General features: G+C 39.6%; 1 protein-coding gene across 2 annotated transcripts in view; it reads right to left on the reverse strand.

The window, feature by feature from the left end:
* Positions 1-21659, reverse strand: part of dab1a (DAB adaptor protein 1a) — a 238643-nt gene that overhangs the window by 188847 nt on the left and 28137 nt on the right. Inside the window, exon 2 of one of the 2 annotated variants that reach the window (XM_017304517.1) lies at positions 2636-2709. The exons of the other annotated variant lie outside the window; for it this stretch is intronic. The gene's annotated coding sequence lies outside the window, so the exon portion shown is untranslated. The remainder of the gene's footprint in view (positions 1-2635; positions 2710-21659) is intronic. 2 annotated transcript variants of the gene reach the window in all.

A 21659-nucleotide genomic window follows, 5' to 3' on the forward strand; every position in this document is an offset into this window, starting at 1 on the left:
TATATATGCGACTCTCCCGAAACATTCATAAATCGGAAACATAAAGTCAAAGAAACAATGAAGTACTGCAAAGTAAAACAGTACCATCACTGCTGGAAATCCACTTCATCTCTCTTTTTGAAGGGCCAGTGTGAATAACCCAGACAGTACTTTGAGTTAGCGTGCGTGCGCGTGTGTGTGGATGAAAACGCAGCTCCGCGTGGCAGGAGTGCAGCCGTCTAACCTGCCCTTCCCTCCAGTCCTGTCCTCCCAGCTGCCACAGTGGAGCTGCCTGCCTTTTAATTACCAGCTGCACGATAAAGAGAGCGAGCAGGTGATGCGTGACACTTCACTGCGCCTCATAAACTTTGAACTGATATTGTCACTGAATGCAAACCAAGGCAAGGTGTGATTTTGGGGGAGGTGGGGATGGGGCCGGGGGCCCTGAGGCTGTGTCTGTGTGTGTGTGTGTGTGTGTGTGTGTGTGTGTGTGTGTGTGTGTGTGTAGTAAATCAGAGAAAAGCGTGGCTCCCTGTGTGCAGCAGATTGCCTCAGCTCACACCACTGCCTCTGCAAATTAATACCATTGATTTTCCTTTGCCCAGTGTCCAACAGACACACACATTCATACACACAGTTACGAGCACGCACACACGCGCACACAGGAACACACCCCAGCTGGTCAGAAGGTAGGCTGAGGATAATGGATCTTTGGATCGCTGTACTGCAGGAGACCTTCCTTCTCTTTTAACACGCACACACACACGCGCACCCCTACACACACACACACACACACACATACTAAGCAAACAGATTAAAGCATACGAATGAAATGGATGAAAACGAACATATCAGTTCTGACACCTCCCTGAACAAGGGCTGCCAAAGATTGTGAATCACACACTTGCATCTTCAAAAATGCATTTTAAATGTTTGAGGTTTGCAAGTTGAATGAAGCCCGACACAAATGGATTGTCAAATTGATTTGAATGCAATTAAATCTCCAAAGGGACTACAAACAGTTTACATTTTTATATGAAGAGGAAAACGCTAAAAGGAGAAGCAAAGAGGATCTGACACTGAATGACATTCAAACAGGTTAGAGAGATCCAGTATAATGAGATGGAGGATGAGAGAAGAGAAGCCGGCAGGGAGCTTTTAACTAAAACCAAAAGCTGACTGCAGGTAGGCAGTAGGACATAATTATTACTAATCAACACACATCAGCTAATTGTATGCCTCCAAACTACATTCCTCTTTTAGAGAGAACTATACAACTTTATTCTGAAACAAATGAGATCCATCTGCATATCAACGTGTTGAGTGTTTATGAGTGCAGATCTGTGAATATGATGAAGTGCTTCAAGTAGCTGGTTTGACAAGAAGGCACCATTAAGTTCAGGCCATTTACCATTTATTTGACCACATAATGGTATAATTAAAATTGGTTATGAAGTTAACAAATTTTGACAGTTTTTGTGCATTAGAGATAATTGTGTGTGATGGCAAGGAATAAGTAGCCAGCATGAAGATATATCGAGGTTTATTGAATTTATGTTTCTGATTTCCCAACAAACCACTTCTGAGGTTTAAACAAATGATGCTCCTTCTCCTCCAACTTTTGCTGTGACTCCTACAATTTCCATCTTGCTTAGAAGAAGGATTATATTGGCTGCTTTTTAATATTTCCTGCAGCACTAAACACTTTATGTGGGAACTGCAGGAGCGGCACCTATAGATTTTTAAATGGTTAAGCTCTTAAAGCTACACTTGCCATACCACAAAGATGCAGACAGTCTGACTATTCAAACAACCAACACCGGCTTGTTGTACTCCTGACATTACTTAGAATCAAGCAGAATACCAAAAAACATTCCACACAAAGACCATAGAGAAATCACAGACAAAATATGTAATTAATACATGATTGTATTGAAGTCTGTGATGCAAAAGATAAAATAATTTGGGCAAAATCTGAAACTGAGTTCTAAAAAAAAAACTTCAGTTGAATAATGAAGATGCAGTTCATTGAGCTTGAAGAATTTTGACAGTATTAAGCTTTATAATTCATTTACATTTTTAAAGATAGCATTTTGAAATAAAGCCCAACTTTATCCCTTTCTGGGCTTAAAGGAAGCGGTAGTGTGAGTCAGCTTCTGTCTCCTGTGATGTCAGATGATAAAAATGGCTGCTCTGCAAAGGCCGCATGGCTATGAACAAAGCACACACAAAACAACAACAAACCCGCTAGCGATCCATGAGCTATTTTATGGAGGTGGAGTAAACTCTCAGCAGAGTTTATCAACCAGTTTCCCATCACTGGTGCAAGGTCACCCATTCCCAGTGACAGTCCAGGCCATGAGGGGGTGTGAATCTGTGTGTGTGTGTGTGTGCGCACAAGAGTTGAAAGCTGTGCAGGCCTCAAAAACCTTGGAAAGCAGAACAGAGCATCAGAGCTGTAACAATAAGGCAGCCTGTTGAACACGAAAAGCTACAGTTGCTGCGTGTGGTGCAAGCGCGCATATAAATTCAAATACCAGCAAACACACAACAGCACAAATACCCACATCTGCCATCTCTAATGATGATTTATGCCTGGCCCTGAAGGCAGGCATGCATAACTGTAGCAGTCACAAACACACACGGATCCACTTACAGATGCACTCTCAGGTAAATACGCCAGGATAGTTCCGTCTTTCCTTCGCTGTCTCTCTCGCTTTCATGCACCTCCTAAAGAAGAAAAAAATTACAAGATGGATTTGTTGTAGCAGCAGCTCGCACTTGGTGATGTGCGGTGGAAAAAACTGCATATTAAAAATGGAATGAGGGAGAAGAAGAAAAAAAAACCTAAAGCAGCAAAGGAAGAGAGATAGTCATCTCCCCGTTGACTACCACGGTCTGAGCTCATTTACCATGTGCTATCTCCAATAGTCGTGTAGCTGTCCAATCTCTTTCTAGATATTTCCTTGGAGAAAAACTGCTCATTTTGCTCTCCTCTTAACGCACACTGCGCTAAGTCACGGTCTTATTGAAAACACATTTCTCACCGTACAGTAGATGCTCTCTGCAATCTGCGAATGTGTTTGTTTTTGTCTGAAGGAAGTGCAGATGTCCAGAGAAATGCTGCTCTGCAAATGAAAATGAATGGGGGAAAACTACAAGGCATCAAAAAGAAAATGGTCATGCATGTGTACATTTTAGAGTAGAACACAGGATCGCTGCAGGAGCTCTTATGATGAGAGCAGCTCTCAGGCATCTCAATTATGTCGGCTGGCTCACAAAATCAGAAGGGCAGGGACTCATTGCCAAAATGTCAGGAGACATTTGTCATATTCATCTTTAAAAACCTGCAAGATATGAAAAGCTTTGTAAATATAAGCACTGAGAAGGAAACCAATTTGTTACAATAAACAAAGCTGTGGAGTGTGAAGTTTTTATAAAGGATTTTCTAAGGATTTTCTAAAGCAGCTCGTTTTTATGGTATCAATATTTGCATTCAGGGTTTAAAAGAAACAAGAATATTTCCTTATTTAACAACTCAATCAATCTTGAGACTGGTATTTAGGAAAGTAGTAGTGAGACAACTCCACTTCTGTCTTCCAGGAAACATTCATCCTTTAAGAAACGCTTCCAGACTAAAACACGAATCCTTGAAAACGTCTTACGCAACGCAGCCATGCAATCACAGCATCACCCATCAAACCAGTCTTTATTTGGCATAAATTTGGACAAAATCGTTTGGCATGACTTTTGATACCAAATGTTTTCCCATTTGTAATTCCACTATTGTATTTAGACAAGAAGAGTCTCATTGTGTTAGTCGACGCAGCACTGCAAACACTAAAATAATAATATAGCGAGCCAGTCGGGTCAGGTTGGAAGATCTATCCAATCAATTTTTAAATCTCTCATATTTCATCTATTTTTCATTCTTTTCTTCATTCCTATTTTTTTTTTTATTTTTCATGAGTAATGTTTTTTAAAAAATCCTCTTCCTTCAGAATATCATCTGAACCAAAATTTACTTGACCCCACTGTACAAAAAAAATTGTAGAACTACAGTCGTAATTGCCTTTATGAACTGATCAGTCTCTCGCTTTACTTTACAGTAATTTTGTGCCACTCTTCACAACGTTTGACCACAATGAAGTGTTAGAGCGATAATAGATAAAAAGGAGAACAAAAATGAAGTTAGTGCAGTAAATTTTCACCAAACCATTTTTATTTTAGATGGAACAATGTGTTTCCATCTGTAAGAGAACTGCGGCTTTGGAGGATTTTTTTTTTCCCATCTAGACAACGAGCTGAAGCTACACAGAAATGGTTAGAAGACGAGGTGGTGTTCTGAAGTGGCCCAGTCAAAGCCCAGATCTCAATTCCAATAGATAATTTGTAGCTGGGCTTGAAAAGGGCTGATCGCAGCTGATCCCCTCACAACCTGTCAGAGCTGAAACAGTTTTACAAATAAAAATTAACATCCGAGCCTGATTTAGACTTATCCACATAGACGCCATGTTGGCGTTGCAACCAAAGGCGCATCTGTATCTTCTTAATTGTTTAAAATTATTTGAAGCCCTTCTGTAGACATTCTTAAACTAGACTAAATGACAAAATACTTAAGGTTGAGTAGGAAATGAGATTCATTTATGGTGGCTTGGTGCCAGTGTAAGATTTCAAAATTATATCCAACTCATTATGGGGCATAAAGATACAGATGTTAAACTCTGAATATGTTCTTTCTTTCAGAGACTACCGTGTCAGTAGGGAAATGAGAGAAACTCACTGAAACTGCACCATCTGTAGCCTTAGACTTGGTGTCAAGAGGGTTATTAAATGTAGGCAATTAAGCCCATTTCAAACTATGTGAATGCATTTACAAATTAGGTGTTGTTGCCATTTAAATGTCACCCTTTTCACCAGCACTGTGAGCAAATGTACAATTCGGTTTGCAGCTACTCACTACATGTGGAAAAAAAAAAAGTGAGCTCCTTATTCAAATTCATAGCAGGTGTCCTCTGAAAAACAATATAGTCAACAGGCAGCTTTGGGTTTATTTTAGAGTAAAATCAACTAGAAATAAAATCGTTAAATGAGCCTTTTCCTCAGAATGAGCCGTTTCTCGCTTCTGACAGCGTGGATCCTTTCTTCATTAAGTCTATGTTTTACTAGCCTGTTTCTACAGAGACCCATAATGGAAAAAAAAAACAAACTGGTTCTTTCTTACTTTTCTCCAGCCACTCATTGTGCTTAGAATGGGATACCTGGCTTGCCATCATGTGTCACATAATCTTAGGTAACACTCCTTTTAACACCATCAAGAATTTGTGGTGGATTGTGAGCTTATACAAAGAACGCACAGTGTTGTTTTAGGCCTTATGAATTGTGCATTTGGTGATGGAGTGTATAAATGAGAAATACGACCGTGTTTTCTGCCTGACCATGTTGCGACACCAAAGCAAATAAAACAAAACACAATCCCATCACCTGAGCACATTTCTCAGTTACTAGACGACACACTGACATAATACTGTCCATGAGAAACAACTGGAGACTTAAGCCACAGTTAAGCACACAATTTTACACAGGTATTCTGTATCTTCAATGCATGACGTTTCTAAGTGGGTTCCCTCAATTACCTGTTGCGACAAGCTAAATAAGTTCAAGAAAAACACATTAGTTTGAAATTGCATAAAACTTTAACATGGGTGATATTCGTTTGCCAAGTTACACAGTGACTAACTTATTTTTTCTTAATAACATGAATAAGTTTGCCTATTGCAATGAACTTCATCAAGGACTAAATCTATAAACTCAGATAAATTGGCAAATTGTCTTTATATAGTATTTAAGAAAAAAAATAAGTTAAAACTAAGTTGGTTTTAGGAAGCTTCATAACACTTTCTGGAGTTTAATTCAAGTGTTGTAGTTTTCAAACCGCTTCAAATCCCATTGTCTAAATTTGATGAGCCAATCTATTCATTTGACAATTTTCCCTTTATCTGTTCACCCACCAATTTTTCCATTCATTCTACCATTTGTTCATCATCCATCCAGCTATAAATTTTTTCATTCAGGTTCCATATTTAAATCATAACTAATGTAGAAACATCTGCTGTTGCATTACTACTTATGCAAAAAAATGAAACATCTGACAACTCTGGAAATTCACGTCTTGAAAAGTTGTGCATCCTCACTGCAGTCAGAATGCACATAAATAAACCCAGCATTGACCAACATTTCCCAGCAGCTATTGATCTAAAAACAACAAAACCACAGATGCAGAGCCAAAGTGTTTGACAGTCGAGATGCAATTTCAGTTTTTAAAGAAGCTTGACCTGCATCTGGGGCTAGGGGAATAAAGGCTCAGTTAGCAAGAAGTAAGCTAACCTTTTGCAATACGGCTATTGTTCCTTTAAATAATTCATTCAATTTCCATTTTAACTTTGTCCCATTTACAGTCACAGGGGAGCTATCCCAACAATCAACAAGTGAGAGACGGGGTAAAGCCCATGCAGCTCAACAGCCAGCTTCAGAGCCAACTTAAACACATTCAAGACAAGCAGGGATGGTATGTCCGTTTGGTTTATGTCTTTTCTGTCAGACAGATTTGTACCTTACTATGACTCCAAACACGCTGCATCCATAAAACTGCAGTTTTACCGTAGCAAAGGATATTTAAGTCTCTCTGCATTTTTAATGAGTCTATGCAGGAATGTGATATTCAGAGTTTCATGAGGTGCTGAAATCGATCTGATGATTCTTCTGAACCAGCAGTTTGCAACCTGTGGCTCTTTGGATCGTCAAGGATTGCCAATGGTTCTTACCAACAAGTCAATGCTTTTAAATATAGATGTAATAATTAACAGAATGACAACAAAAGTACCAGCAGTATCAGTAATTGGGGATGTACTCTTTTGTTTTTCCTTTTTCCTTCCCAATTTGTTTCCCAAAACAACCAGCAAGCAGAACTAAAGTTCAAAAATGTTAGAAAAGCAGAGCTGATGTTGCTTGTAAAATAAATTGAGAAGAATTAGAATAAAAATAAGTTTCTAAAATATTCCATGATTTGTGTTATATAATTACAAAAATATTTAGAGATTTGTATAAAAGGAAACTTTATCACGTTGATTTTATGACATGATTTTGGGTATGCTGTCTGCCAGCATGGAAGCACTGATGCATACGAAATATGAAAATACCAATAATCTTACTATGTAACTTTACATTTAAAAACTCTAAAGTGCTAACCATATGATTTAATAGTTAATCTACCCCCTTTGAGTGAGAAAATGCAACTTATTTTGTGTTATTTGAGTTATTTGAGATATAAAAGTACAAATGAAAAACAACTGTCAATATAATCTTTCAGTATAGTAATACTCTTACGGTAAAATCAAGAAGTATGGAGAATAAATGTTCTTTTGTCTCTTTTTCCACTTTTTACAACAATCTCGATTACAATCTTTTTTATTTTTTTACAGCCACACCTCAGTGTCAGTAGATCCTCTCCCACCCTGCTCAGTTCACTCCATGTCCTTCCTACTCATTTCCATCCGTTCTCCTCTCCTTTCATTATCTCTCCTCTGCTGTCCTCTTGTCTCCTCTCTTGGTCTCCTCTGAGCGGAGCAGTTGTCCTTGCAGCCCCCTCAATCAACCACACACAGCTCGAGTTGGAGGCGGTCCAAGCCCATTCCCTTGAGCCCTAGATGGGTGACTTCCAACAGTGCTCCCCAGGCTTTCCTCCAGGCCTGTGGGTCTGAGAGCTGGCAGCTCTGGGAGGCTATTGTCAGAGAAAGATTAACCACACATGACAGCTATTCTGCAACACACACACTCGCACATATCCTGACACATGCAGAAGCACATATTCCCTCAACATAACAGCTTTTGTTTAACGTCAATGAAGATGTGAACTGGCAGGCTACAGTGTAACACTATTCTTGTAGATTCTCCTGCTAATATTGTACAAAGTGGGCAAATATCAAGAGTGTGTATGCAAGCAGTAGTGCTCACTTGGGCTGTGTGCTGGGTAAGTAATCCTGCTGAGGATATTGATTTTCTATGGAGGGGAGTACACAAGTAGATACATATCTTTATCGGGCTCGGATGTAAGCACACTGTAAGGAAATGGAGTCGTGTGGATGTTATTCCCTAATCTGCTGTACGGGAGCTGCAGATTATATCCATGTCCAAGATCCGGCCTGTGCTAATCTGCTGCATGCAGTGTGTGTGTTTTTGTCCATCTCTCACATTCAGATACATAGTTTTGTACAACACAATGATCTCATCATGCAAATTTGCACAAAAGAAAAATATTCCTCCAGCCAAACTCTTTGGTGTGGAAGTTGTTGCTGCTCAATGGAGTTAAAGTTGGAACTTTGTAGTTTCCAATCCATGTGTGAAAGTGACGCCTCATGCTCCCTAGAGCACACTTTCACAATTTGAGCCAGATGAACTTCATTCTACAGGTAAATATTGATGCTGAAGTTGGACCTGACCCAGTGCAGCAGCTTCAGATCGTAGCGCTCCACCATGATCGCTTTCGATTCCTGGGGTTCCTTTCTGCTTTCTATGCTTGTAAATGCTCTTACTTTCACTAACTATCACAGGAGTTCTACTGCTTCTGTTTAATTTCACAGAATGTTTCTGTAGAACAGTTTTTTCTCTGCTTGATGCATGCCGATTATTTATCCGTTCTTAAAACAGACTAACATCTCTCGACAGGGTATTTGAAGAAAAGAGAAGCTTCTTATTTCATCAGTTGGAGATAAATAGCTGAAAGACATTTACCCATGCTGCAATTAACTAATAGGAAGCTCATGCCCATTTGCTAAGTGAAATCCAGATGGTGTCTTTTTTTGGTGGGCCACGCAGTGAAGATGCTTTAACTTCTGAGGAGGAGTGATTACTGACAGGCTCACAGGTGAGTTAATTAAGAAAATACTCAACTACTGTGAGGGGAGGCGGACTATGATGAGGGAAACTGAATACAAAATGAACACAGAGATCTAGGGAATTTATAGAAACCAGAAAAATAACACAAAGGACTCAATCACAAAAGGAAGGATGGAGTAAAAAAAAAACAGAAACAAAACAGGTCTGGACAAACAAACAGTCCTTTACAGTTAACAATTGTCATTTATATAATTTGCAATTCCACAAAAGCAAACATAAAAATGGCAACCTGAAGGAAGACATCTTCAAAATAAAACAAACTACAATCTACAAATCTAAATGCAAGAAATTCCTAAACAGCAAAACACAGCCCCGTGATATAAAACTCAGGAATAAACTAAATTCAGTTTGTTATATTTGGAAAATAATCAACATATAAAATCAAAGTACTAATGGTCGCAACAGTGTTTTGCTTTGGAAGGACTACTTTTTCACACACACAGTGTGACATCACCTCTGCTTTTATTATGAACAAAATAATAACTCCTCAAGGCAGCAGCAAATACATACAAACACATACAATAATAATTTTTTTTAAAAACCATAAACCCAGCAGTCTGGCATGTCGGCAGGAGAGAGAGCGATGAAAACTGCTGTGTCCCACATACATCCTCGACACACTGCCTGCCTTCTTCAACGCTCATATAGCCATCCCCTCCCTACTGCGCTCCCTCTTCTCTGCCGTCTCCACACCCCACTTCACCCGTCTGCCTCCCACCACCCCACAACAGAATCCCAGCAGCGGCTCACAGGAGAGGTGGCACACTTTGAGGATAAATTTAGAAATGAGGAGCAATCCCAAGGCCGGCACAGAAAAGAGAAAAGTGGAGACAACACACACATGTATGTCTGATCACACACACCGATATCTCAACATGCTGTCAGCGCGTGCGGAGCTGTGTTATGTGCAATATAAACATTCGCGGGAGTCCAGGTTTTACTGAGAACACGGCAGGTTTGATGTCGAGAAGTTAAGGGGAAGGGAGGAGGAGAGCAATATATAGCATTGTCATCCTCGGATGTGATGCGAATCGCAATGCCAGAGCTGGATGGACCCCTGAAGAGGTGGAGACACAAAGTGACTTTGAGGCTTCAGAAGGACACTTTGTTCCTTAAGTTCTTCGGTAAAAACTCATCTCGGGGAGATTCGTTCTTACAAACACACACAGAGTCGCACGCTCCAACAAATCTGCTTCAGTGTGCAATAGCCTCTCTGCTTCACTGCTCAACCCTGAACAACCGCTTTCCTCCCTTATAACACCCCTGCTGCCCTCCATCTCTCTCCTCCCCTTTCTTATCCAATTTTATTATTACTATCTCACCTCTCTTTTCAACCGTTGCCCCCTTCCACCATTGAGCTACCCTCCGGTCCTGAGGGATCCAATCGACTATCCAACCATTTATCACCACTGCATATATTTTACTAAAGGTACTCAGAGGGAAATAAAAACTCTTGGCTTTGGTAAATTTAAAGTTCTCGGCTAAGTAATTGGGAGCTGCCCAAAGAGAAGTTACTTGAGTTTAATGATTATTTATAACTTTTCAGTAAGGTGAATATAGCCACACACACACACAGTCACTGAAAGAAGCAGAATACAGTCTCTTCTATCAGACATAAACAAACCATCTGCTGTGATGTCTCTAAAGATTAGACGTCTTTAACTTGATGCATTTGGATGCTTGGGGTGAAATCTAATAAATGTTGCTGCCAGGTTCTGAAAATAGTTTGCTTTAATAAGTGTAGATGATGAGTTTTGCTTTTTTTCTCTTCAGTTTTTCCTTGTTATTGAAATAATTTATCATCATCGTCTTATTTTTTTGTTAAGCTAGGGACGCCTGCTCCCTCCGCCAGACTGATGGTGAATCACAGCCACTGCTGAATGATGATGTTTCCCTCACTGTGGGATGTAAATGCAAAATATCTTCTTTCTAGGTTTTTTTTTCATGTCTGTTTTAGAAAAAAAAGTTAAAATGTTTCTTTGTAGTTTTAGATTTATTTAAAGTGTTTACAAACAACAAATTATTACATGTTAAGATTTCTGAGCCATGCTTTCAATTTTAAAAGAGGCATGTCATTTTATTGTATCTATTTGTATCTATTTGCCAGATTTTTTTAAATCTTCAAGCCAGAAAAACTGAAACCAGCCAATTTGAAAAGATTTCTTTACCTCGAGACTTTAGTAGTCTAACTCTACATATGAGAGCTAGATACGCCTCTGCAATGGCTCTTCACCATCCTGTGGTCTTCAGAGTCATGCACACTTAAGAACTTGTCAAATCACAGAGCAAAATGTGGGCCGTGGTTATACAGCATCGATGATTATGTTATGTTTCCACCAGCTATGCCTAAACACCAACACAAAACTCTACAGATTCTTATGCTATTGTGTTTAAAAGTTAGATTTATGTGTAGAGTTGGATTGGGTAATGTTAGCGTAAAAAATGGGAGGTTTTCTTACTTTATTTACTGTAAGGATGATGTATTTAGGGTTGGGGTAGTTGTCCACCTCTAAATGTATGGTGGACAACCTAATCTTTGTAGATCGAGATGTACGATACATTTTCAAACAGTTCTCTCTCAGACATTCATAGCTGAAGTATAGTTTTATCCTGTAATCCTGCTGCTTTAAACTTTATAAATTACTTTATGCCCGGTGTATTCTTGGCTTTCTGTTTGTTCACAAGTGTCTCAGAGGTCTGGACAAAACATTTGTACTTACACAAAGGTGGACTCTATTTACAACTTAAGAGAAATGTCAAAAACATCAACAAGTATATATATTTAAGCTTTTGGGTCTGACAAAGTCAATTAAAGTTCAGAATCAGAAGCAGAATTAAAGCAAAAGTAAAACTTGTGAAAAATTGTGTGCAAGAAGGAGAATGCTGCAAAAAAAGGAGAGCAAGGGAAGAAGGATTAGTTACTCTTGCCTTTTGACAGATTCGCTGTAGGAATAAACACAACTGGGAATAGCAGAGATCAATAATCTCACTGCCACAAACACACACACGCTCAAAGAGGCTGGTGTGGATCAATACACCTGGTGGAACAGCATTCCGGTAAACAACATTAATGAACACACATCTGTATACAGCAAATATCTCATGGAACAAATCGCTGTATGCCACATAACCTCACACGTCCAGCAAACATGTTAGGAGCTTCCCAGCAGCTCACTTTTCACTCAAACACCAACATGGAGGCAAAATAATGAGTAGATCTCAGATTTTTATTATGTACATAAAAGAACTTGAAAAGTGTGTCATACTCTTAACTAACATCCCTAAAGGCAATTCAGGACAACCAATTACCTTAAAGCAGCAGAAGGTAACATTCACAAAAAACTAAACATTTTTTTACATATTTGTTCAGTCACTATTTTGTGACCTTTGACGTCAGTAACACATTACTTAGTAATGCTTTGCTTTAATCCAAACCTTTTTTCAGTAATGAGTAATATAATGCTTTATTATTTCCAGGGCTGCACCTATTGCAGTTTTCTGGCTGATTGCCAATTTTGGCCGATTCCATTTTTTTTGTCTGAAATGTTGCTCAATATAGCAAGAAAGTTGTTGAGTTGGCAACAGTGGGGGTCACTATTGATAATTGTAAACGTGCAGACATGACTTGGTGGGCCGGTCTGTCAGTCAAACTTTTCTCATCAGAGAACAAAAGAGGACAGTGGTTGATTCTTAGTCCTTTGCCAAGCTAGATAAGATCAGTTACATGTGTAAAAATCGTCTGATCACAGATCTCCCAAAATTAAGGAAACTGGCACAGATAAATGGACCGGCCCATAAATCGGTGCACCCCTAATTATTTCCAATCGCGTACTCAGATAAAGTAGTTGATGTCGGTGCCTTACCATTTTGTCATTTTACTTAGTAAAAAGATATATTGTTGCTTACCTTCTCTGCCTCCTCCCTGTGGTCCTCCTGCCGTTTGCAGAAATGCACCACTGGCTCAGAAACAACCAATTGAGACTTGCATTTCAGAGCAACATGCAAGGATGGGGCAGAATGACAGGAAGTTCTGCAGAGTTGGAGGCTGAGTAAATATCAGCTCCTTTCAAACAGCATCTACGAAATTACATTTTACTGCACAGATGGGCGAAGGTCAACCTGACCCGCTCTATATATCTGTGTCGCTCCCTGCTGAAACATCCCACAATCAAGAACAAGGCATGTAATGGCCAACTTGGAAAGCAGTGAAGAAAGTAAAATCAATATGGGAGCTAAATTAGAAAAAGAAATATGTCCTTTCCAACCACGATTAATAAAAGAAAAAAGTCAGACTCTACAAGCACCTTAATGTTAATTGTGTAAGGTGATGTACCTAACCCAAAAGGGATTTATAAAAAACACAGAAAATCTGAAGAGAAATCTGATTAATCCCTTGATCTTCACTTTCAATTAAAATTCTATTTCACCACATGTAAGCCTATTTTGTACCTTCTGTAATCTAAAGACACACACAGAGTGATATGTGGGTGTACCTCAGGAAAGTATTAATCTCCATATTGTAAATAGAGCTGCATCTCTTCTACCCGTCTGTGCTATGGGTTCTCTGACCTGGTCTTATCTGCAAAGTTTTCAGTAAAAAGGAATCTAATTTTGGATCCTCTGATTTCACTAAGAGTGGGATGTGAATAATAATAGGTGTATTACCTGGCAAGCAGACAGAAGAGGCTAATGCATTCGACTAATGATACACAGTTTGCTGCTTTCACACAGTGGCTCAGTGTGGAGCATCAGAGAATTTCATTTCGCTGGCATGAGTTCAAATTAAATTGACTCAACACATGTTTACTTGCTCTGTCTTAACGCAGCACATAGACGAGAATCTACGTTTCAGTAAACATCAAGTACCAAAAGGGAGAAGTTTGAGAGAAGCTGATGTGATGAAGCATTTCTCCCTTTTCCAGACTGTTATTTATGAGAAAAAGAAAATATGACATACTTTCAGGAGCTTAATATCCAAAAATCAGCAATTAGTGGTGAATTTTTAAAGCATCTTTGGAATGACGTAACTAAATACAAGTAAGTCCACTGACTATATTAAAGTATTATGGCTAAATAATAGAAAAATGTGTTGGGTTTAAAAAGAAAAACTCATCCAATACTTGCTATATAATATCCTCTATTAGACCAATTTAAAAGTAGCATAAAGCTGCAGCACATCGCCATCATTGATTATATGGTTTTACACTTCATCAGACGCAACTGATTAAGAATCAACTTACTACAGTTTTTGCGCATTAGAGTGTAATTGCAACCTTGTTTTTGACCTCAATCAAAACTGTCAATTCCAACAAAGCTCATACATACTTAGGAAATTCTTTATCTTTATTTGTGCAACAAAAATCTGGCAGAAAAAACAGATTGACAGTATTTTTATGTTGCACAGACACAGAAATATTCATTTTAAATCACTTAGCTGTTGAACTAAAGTAAAATAAACTGAGCAGAAAGTCTTCGCTGTGTAAAGACAAAAGAAAAACTCTTGTTATTGGAGAGACTGAATGTTTCTGCAAAGCCTGTATCTACTTCCATCTTCACTATCTTTTATTATTTTCTTTGTCCATTTCTCCCTCTTCCTCACTAGCCAGCTCCTTGAATTAAATGTGGAGCTATTAATCAAAACCTGAGCTGAATCATCGTCTGTCCTACACACTTGGAAAAAAGAAAAAAAGAGGGAAGACAGAAAGAAAGGAAGTGCGACCGGCTAACAATGAAAATACTACGTTAAAGCTTTGGATGCACTTTCTAGTAATAATTTCATTTGGATGTAAATAAAAGGTTAAACGCCTCAGCCATTACTCAAATTGTATAAACGGCATAAAAACAAAGCAGTGTGAAAGTACATCTACAGCATATATAAAGAGCTGCCAAATGTTAAACATTATGGCAAGGAAACATAATAAATCATCTGTTTGTGCAAAATATTCAGCTCTGCATGAAGTAGAAAGCATACTAGTCCGTGCCTCTGTGTGGAAAAAAAGAAAAAAAACAGCACTGCAGCACAGTGTCAGCTACTGTCTGGCGTTTGATCTCATGGTTGATCCATCAATCTTCCACTTGTAAACCACACATCCATGATGGGTCTGTAGAGCAGCAGGAGAAAGCAGGAAACCGAGCCATCCTTTGATCCAGTAAGACTCTCTGTCTCATTCTGGGGGAAATCAAGTTGTTCCCAAATCCCATCATGAACACCACAAAAATGACCAGTGGCAGACCTGCTAGATCTGCAGACGAGCTTTTTCTTTTTGCTGAAAATGCAGAGAAGACTGTTCTACATCACATGTGAACTGGGTAAGCAAATTCCAGTGACCCGTTGAGCAAAAGAGACCTGCTCCAATGTTCCACGGTCAGTAAGAAGGCCACAATGATTGAGTTCAAGGTTCTTAAGTCAGTCATATCCCTCTTTCCAACGCCCTGGAGTAAAATTTTCACAGCAAAACTGAGAAACATGATATGTATTTGGAAGCTGCTATAGTCATAGTAGCAGGTGATGGTGAAGGTTTCCATACCTTCATCATCAGTTTCAGCCTTGCTGTGGAGGAGCAAGGTTTTGAAACGAGGCACCAAGACCCTCATGGCTAAACTTGTAGTTTCCCTAACACTATTATAGAATAATATTTTGAGCCACTTAATCTGCTGCTTTTGGCTTTTTTTCTTCTTAACTTATGCTTGATAGCATGACAAATACATCTCGCAATCAAACTACAGACTGAAAAAAATGCAACTTTCTTTGATTAATCAGCCTATGTGCAAATTGGAGATGTGCACACTCCTCCAAAGCTGGCATACTTATTGCACTGAGCTCTTGCACAAACCAATTTTTGTGTTCAAAGGTGTTTGATCGTGGTGCTATGTTTCTTGGCAGGGAGGTTCTGGATTGTTTGTGTCGCCTACTTGATGATATGTTTGTTGCAGACAGAGCAACAAGCCTGAGCCTCTTCTGGTGGGAAAGCCACATTACATTTAGCTACATGGAGCACTGCTACTCCGGTGTTGGCCTGATTAGGTTGCAGCCTTGGCTTGATGGCGCTACTCCTTCAAATTCTCTGATGACTGATTCATCACATGTAATGAACAAATGGCTACAGCTGCCATCAGGTTCCTCCTCTACGCTGCACTAAGGAACCAGCTATGCTGGGAACAATGATAATGAGGCAACACGAGCTCCCCACAGACATTTTGTGCATGCTGAAAACAGTCAAGGATTTTACGCCTCTCACACTCCATGAGGCGTAATGTAATGAATACTGCTTTCTTAATGCACCCCAGAAAACCTCCTTGAGATTCTAAGGTTATGAGTCGTGCTCTGGTGGTTTTTTAATGTAATAGTGTGATCTTAGCCCATCTAAGATCGCAATGGCCTAATACTTTATTTTTTAATCAAAACCATAGTAATTCTAAGCAATTTGGCGTACTTTCAGGAATTTTACTGCCCCACTCTAAAACCCTGCCCTCAAGCTAAGCAAGTTCTTGCCAAAAACCTGCCAATGTTCTTTGCTCCATTTCCAAGCTGTTTGTTCAAGTGTACACACAGCTGCTTTGATAAACTTCATGTTCTTGTTCTTCACAGGTTTATGGGGCATTTATGACATTTTAGGAGTTGGACTTGCTTCTTGCAATGCTGTGCTGTGTTGAAACTCCCCCAGCTAAATATCAGATATCAGCAATATTAGACAAGATGTTGACTGATCACCTGTATGTTTGCACATTTGCTTGCTTGCTTGTTTAATCTGCATCCAAACCAGACGGGGGTTTAGTGAGGATGTGAATCTGCTCCCCGCTATACGTCAACATTTGTTTTTTATTTCATAATCAAACCTTGTCGAAACAGTAACACCGACAGCTCTCACGTGGTTATACTGTTGTGTAATCCGTCCATCCAAGAATTGACTGAATAAATTAGCATTAGCAAACAATGAATAAAAAAATCCTACCAAATCAGTACCATTGAATTCACCCCTAGTGAAGGTGAGGGACTTTATCGAGAGCTTTAGATATGCGTGAAATCGGAATAGATTTAATTCTACCTTTTATCGCTATTAAACTTAATCACTTAACATTCCAGGAATTAACTGCATTATAATTATTATACTTTCCCAACAGGGTTAAAGTAAATAAAAGTTAAATCTTTAGAAATGTGCAGCTTTTGTCCCGTTTTTAGATCTTTGGTGTCACGGTTAATGAAGAAACGTCAAACTTTACCCACACAGCCTCACTCGCTACAGCGTGTCAGTGGGAGCCGAGTCCTACAAGCAGTAAGTATTTAATAAGAAAAGCAGACGGTGAAATGAGGGGATCTCCTGCTTGCACTTTTCATGCCAGATCTCATATTAAAACAGGCAGCTAGGTAAAGCCACCAGCTTCTCCTTACTGCTACACACGTCAAGCCCAATTTTGTTGCACATAATGCTACGTGAGAACAGATTTAATAAAACCCACTGGCAAGACAAAGAGTGTTGCTTTGTTTTAATCAGAAATGCTCAAGGGAATTTATATGGAATTTAGAAAAGTGCAATTAATTTTTATTAGAGGAGTTTTGTCTGATTTTAAAAACATATATATGTGAACTACTAGGGAGTGATGCAAATATTGTAACACAAGTTTACTTTACTAGAGAACAAGAGGCAAGTACATAGTGCATACAAATACAAAACTTTTTGTACTCAGAAAACTAGATGGATATTTTGTGAAATAATAAACTCCAATGCATTTCGTAATGTTTCTATGTGATACACCAACACAAACTTATACATTTTTTCAAAGGTTTTTATGAATAATGAAAATCCAGTGAAACCTATTGCCTTCGGATGCAACAGATTAGTAAATAGTCCGTTTGTGCGAAATTTAATCTCAGCATGAATCCAGCCTCTCTGTGAAGGTTTGTTAACAAACACCAGAGCGTTTCTTACCTGAGCGTTGAACATCTCAAAGTACCGATTCATCAAACATCTTAAAAAGGAACAAGTACTCCATAGCTGTAAGACCACCAAGACATGGCTGTTGATTTCAGCTTACAGGATTGGAAAGGAGAGCAATAACAAGAGAAGCAGCCTAAAGTTTATGATATTTTGGAAGAGCTGTAAAGATTCTGAGGTGAGAGTCTTGCACAAATTATTAGAACCGTCAGATAAGGCTTCTGCATGTTGGTGTTCCCGCTAAATCCTGAATATACCCAATTTGTGTTACCTTGGCCTTTTTATTGCAGCCTGTGTGGTTTTCCCTGATTGGGAATGAGAACACAACCTGTTGAATGTGACAGGTAGCCAATCAGAAAGCGCGGTGACGTAAGAACAGAGGGGAATCCCAAACAGCTGACATATTGCGCAACTGTGAGTCCGGTGGATATTGGAGATGATATGTGGAAATGTTTATTATTAATAACACCCAAAGTGTTGCTTATATGCACAGCCTGCTCGGTCTGTACGTGGTGAAGCAGTTTGAAGCTTCATTGTCTCATTAGCAGCCGGTCGCCGCATGTTACGCAGAGCGGGCTTGTAATGTGGGACTCACCTACCGGTCCGGGATAAATCCATTCTCCTGTCTCTTCTCTGGGCCTTTTCATCTTCGCAAAGAAACTTTCCAAAGACATTTGATTTGTTTCTTACTCATTTTGCTGCTTGTGGGCTCAGTGTTGGCGCACAAGTAACCGAGAGAATCCGGTTAAAGGATTTTCAAAGTAAAAGATCCTCCAGATTCAAATAATACATAAAACAGAAATATTTAATTATTTCTTGCGCGGCTCGGTACCAATTGGTCCACGGACCGGTATCGGTCCACGGACCGGGGGTTGGGGACCACTGATGTAGAGGCCACAGCAAACATAGGAGAAAGTGCATTGGTTGGCTTAGACCAATGTTAAACTTTCTAACCTCCTTAAAAATAAAATACCACTCTGCATGGCAGAAAACTAATGTAGTTCATAGCCTTGAAAACACTTTTCCTATACTGAAACATTGTGGTGGCAGCAACATACTGTGGGAATGCATTTTGCATTTCTTGGGCAGGAACAAGGATGCTTAGTAGATGGACAGTGCTTGATACTTACTGAAAGAGACACCTTTCAGTAAAACATCTGACCTAGAAATCCAGGCAGAGCCACAATTGAATGTTTTGGACGTTTGAACAAAGAGCATTCATGTGTTAGACTGCCACAGACAAACTCCAGACCTGAATAAAATTCAGAATATCTTAAAAACTGATGTTCACAGACACTCTTCATCCTGTCTGAGTCCAACCTGAGAAGAGGCAACAGCCTTTTGATGTGCAAAGCTGGTGGAGACGTAACCCGAAAGATTTACAGATGTAACTGCAATGAAAGGTGGATGTACAAGTGTTGACTCGGTTCAAATACGCCCCATGGTTTAGAAATGTTCGTCATCACTGCATCCGTCTCCATTACTGCATAATCTTCTTTGTGTTAGCCTATCACATGAAATCCCAGAACAATGTAATAAAGTTTGATGTTGTAAAGTGACAAATAGGAACAAGTTAAAGGAGTGTTAATACTTTTACAAGGCAATATAAGTTATATGCAGAGAAAATGTAAAATGTGGAGTGCTAAAGGGTGAATGTAGTGTCATAGGAAGAGGTAGAGGATGACGGGATGGTGAGATAACTGGAGGGAAGGATGCAAATGAGCTTTACTATTCCGCTGGGTCTCATTAATTCTGCCTATTCAGATGGTATATTGCTGAGAAAACACTTGTGTGATATCTTACATGGAATGTAGGCATATTTCTTCAGAGTTACCTGCAATGTAGCAGCAGTAAGTTTGCAGCTTTGTGTGCGGTAGGATATCTGGGTTCAATTATCACCAAGAGGACTTCCTACAGTGATACAAAGTGAGTCACAGTGGCTCTGAGTTTTTTGCTTTTTTTTTTTTTTTTTGCCTTTGAATGGAACAAGACAGCCTGCATGACTCACTAAACACACTCCTCTCGCCGTCTGGGTAATCTGTCTGAGGTCAGGATTGGACGGGATGTTTTCAGAGGCAAAACCATCTGAATAAGAAGCAGAAAATGTCAACGAAACCTTTGACACAGGTCCAGATAGCTGGAGAGACAAAAGGCCTCCGACTCAGTTTAGCCAACACGGCTTGTTCTCTCTCTCACCGTTTTTCCTCCACGTCTCATTTTATCATCTGTGAGTTTCCTGAGGTGCCTTGCTAAGCCAAAGAGAAAGGGGAGGGAGTGATGGGAAAGAACCTTTTCACCTTCTTCTTCTTCCCCTTCTGTTAAACAAGACGGCTGTGTAAAAGCGTATACTCATACATACGTGTTTAGTAGAGGTGTGCCGATCAATCTGTCACCGATCATAATCGGCCGATTTTCGTGAAAAAGTGCATGATTGGTGATCGGCGGTCATTGGCTCTTGTTGCCGATACCGATCACCTGCATTTCATTTGGCAGCCTGCCTGTGCAGCTGGTCTCCTCTTTCCTTCACACTGTGCAAACGCGCAGCAACAAATCCTAAGCAATGTGGAACTATAACACACTGAGTGACTGGGGAAGTTTGCGTGTTGCGGCAGAAAATTGAAGCACGTCAAAATGCATCAACACAAGAAGCTAATACGACAAAAACAATGCCATACTTGACGGAGTTTGGCTATATTGAGGCTCACTGCAGTAAAAAAGACATATGGAGGATCAGATAGCAGGTAAARCAGCGCACAGCTACAAACACTCACCCGGATTAGCATGACGGTCAGAAAGCTAAACAAATAACCCGCAAAATTATTTTAGTCTTCGAGCTGCGATGTAAGATGCTGGTTCTGCTCTCGCTGTTGAACCACTGCTACGTGCTATAGGTAGTAATATTTCAGATTGAGCGCCGCTTCTGCTCCACCTGGTAGTGACTCTCACACCGAATCTCTGCATCCAACTTTAAAAAAAATACATTTTACATACGTATTAAAACTTTCGCTGTCCTAACATGAGACAGATAATCTCTAAAAAAATAATCGACCTCCTCCCTGTTCTGCATAATTACTCCGCTCAGTCAGAAACAGGCACTCAGAACTAGCAGTAATCAGCTAGCCGCCATGCTATCAGGAAGTTTTCATTCAGTAACTCAGGATTATTTATTGTAATGGAACCTGTATTCACCTTTGAATGTTAAGTTTTACACTTGAATTTTTTTGGCAATGTTGAGAGGTTTTAGTTTGGTTCTTTACATTATTTAGCCTCTTCAGAGCCTTCATATGTTATCAATCTGTTAAAGATAGTATTATCAATAGCAGTACAATTTGCAGAATGCCCGTTTTGTTTAGTTTTCTTCTTGGAAAAAGCTATTAAAAACACGTTTTTGTCTAAATTAAGGTTAATTCATGGTTCCTTTTTCCACATAATGTAACCGGTAGTGTTTATGATAAAAATAATAATAATAATAATAATTATGTGATCGGTATCGGTGATCGGCCCTCATGGGTGATCGGTATCGGCAGGAAAAAACCTGATCGGCACATCTGTTTAGTGTCACCACCTCCTCACACAAATCGTACTTTGTTCCTACATGGCCAGACCCTTTCATGTCGGTTTGTCTGGCCTTATTCAGTGGGACTCAAACCCCTGCTGAGGCCGACCTGGGCTGCACCCAACTAGTCCCGAATAGGGGGAAGGGAGGAGGAATTTCTCATGAATGCTGAGCGATGAATGGTGATGGCAATTTGTGGAAAAGGAAAAGATTCTGTAGGTGGCGAAACTTGGGGT

Source organism: Poecilia reticulata, linkage group LG4 (genome assembly GCF_000633615.1).
Source record: "Poecilia reticulata strain Guanapo linkage group LG4, Guppy_female_1.0+MT, whole genome shotgun sequence".
NCBI lineage: Eukaryota > Metazoa > Chordata > Actinopteri > Cyprinodontiformes > Poeciliidae > Poecilia > Poecilia reticulata.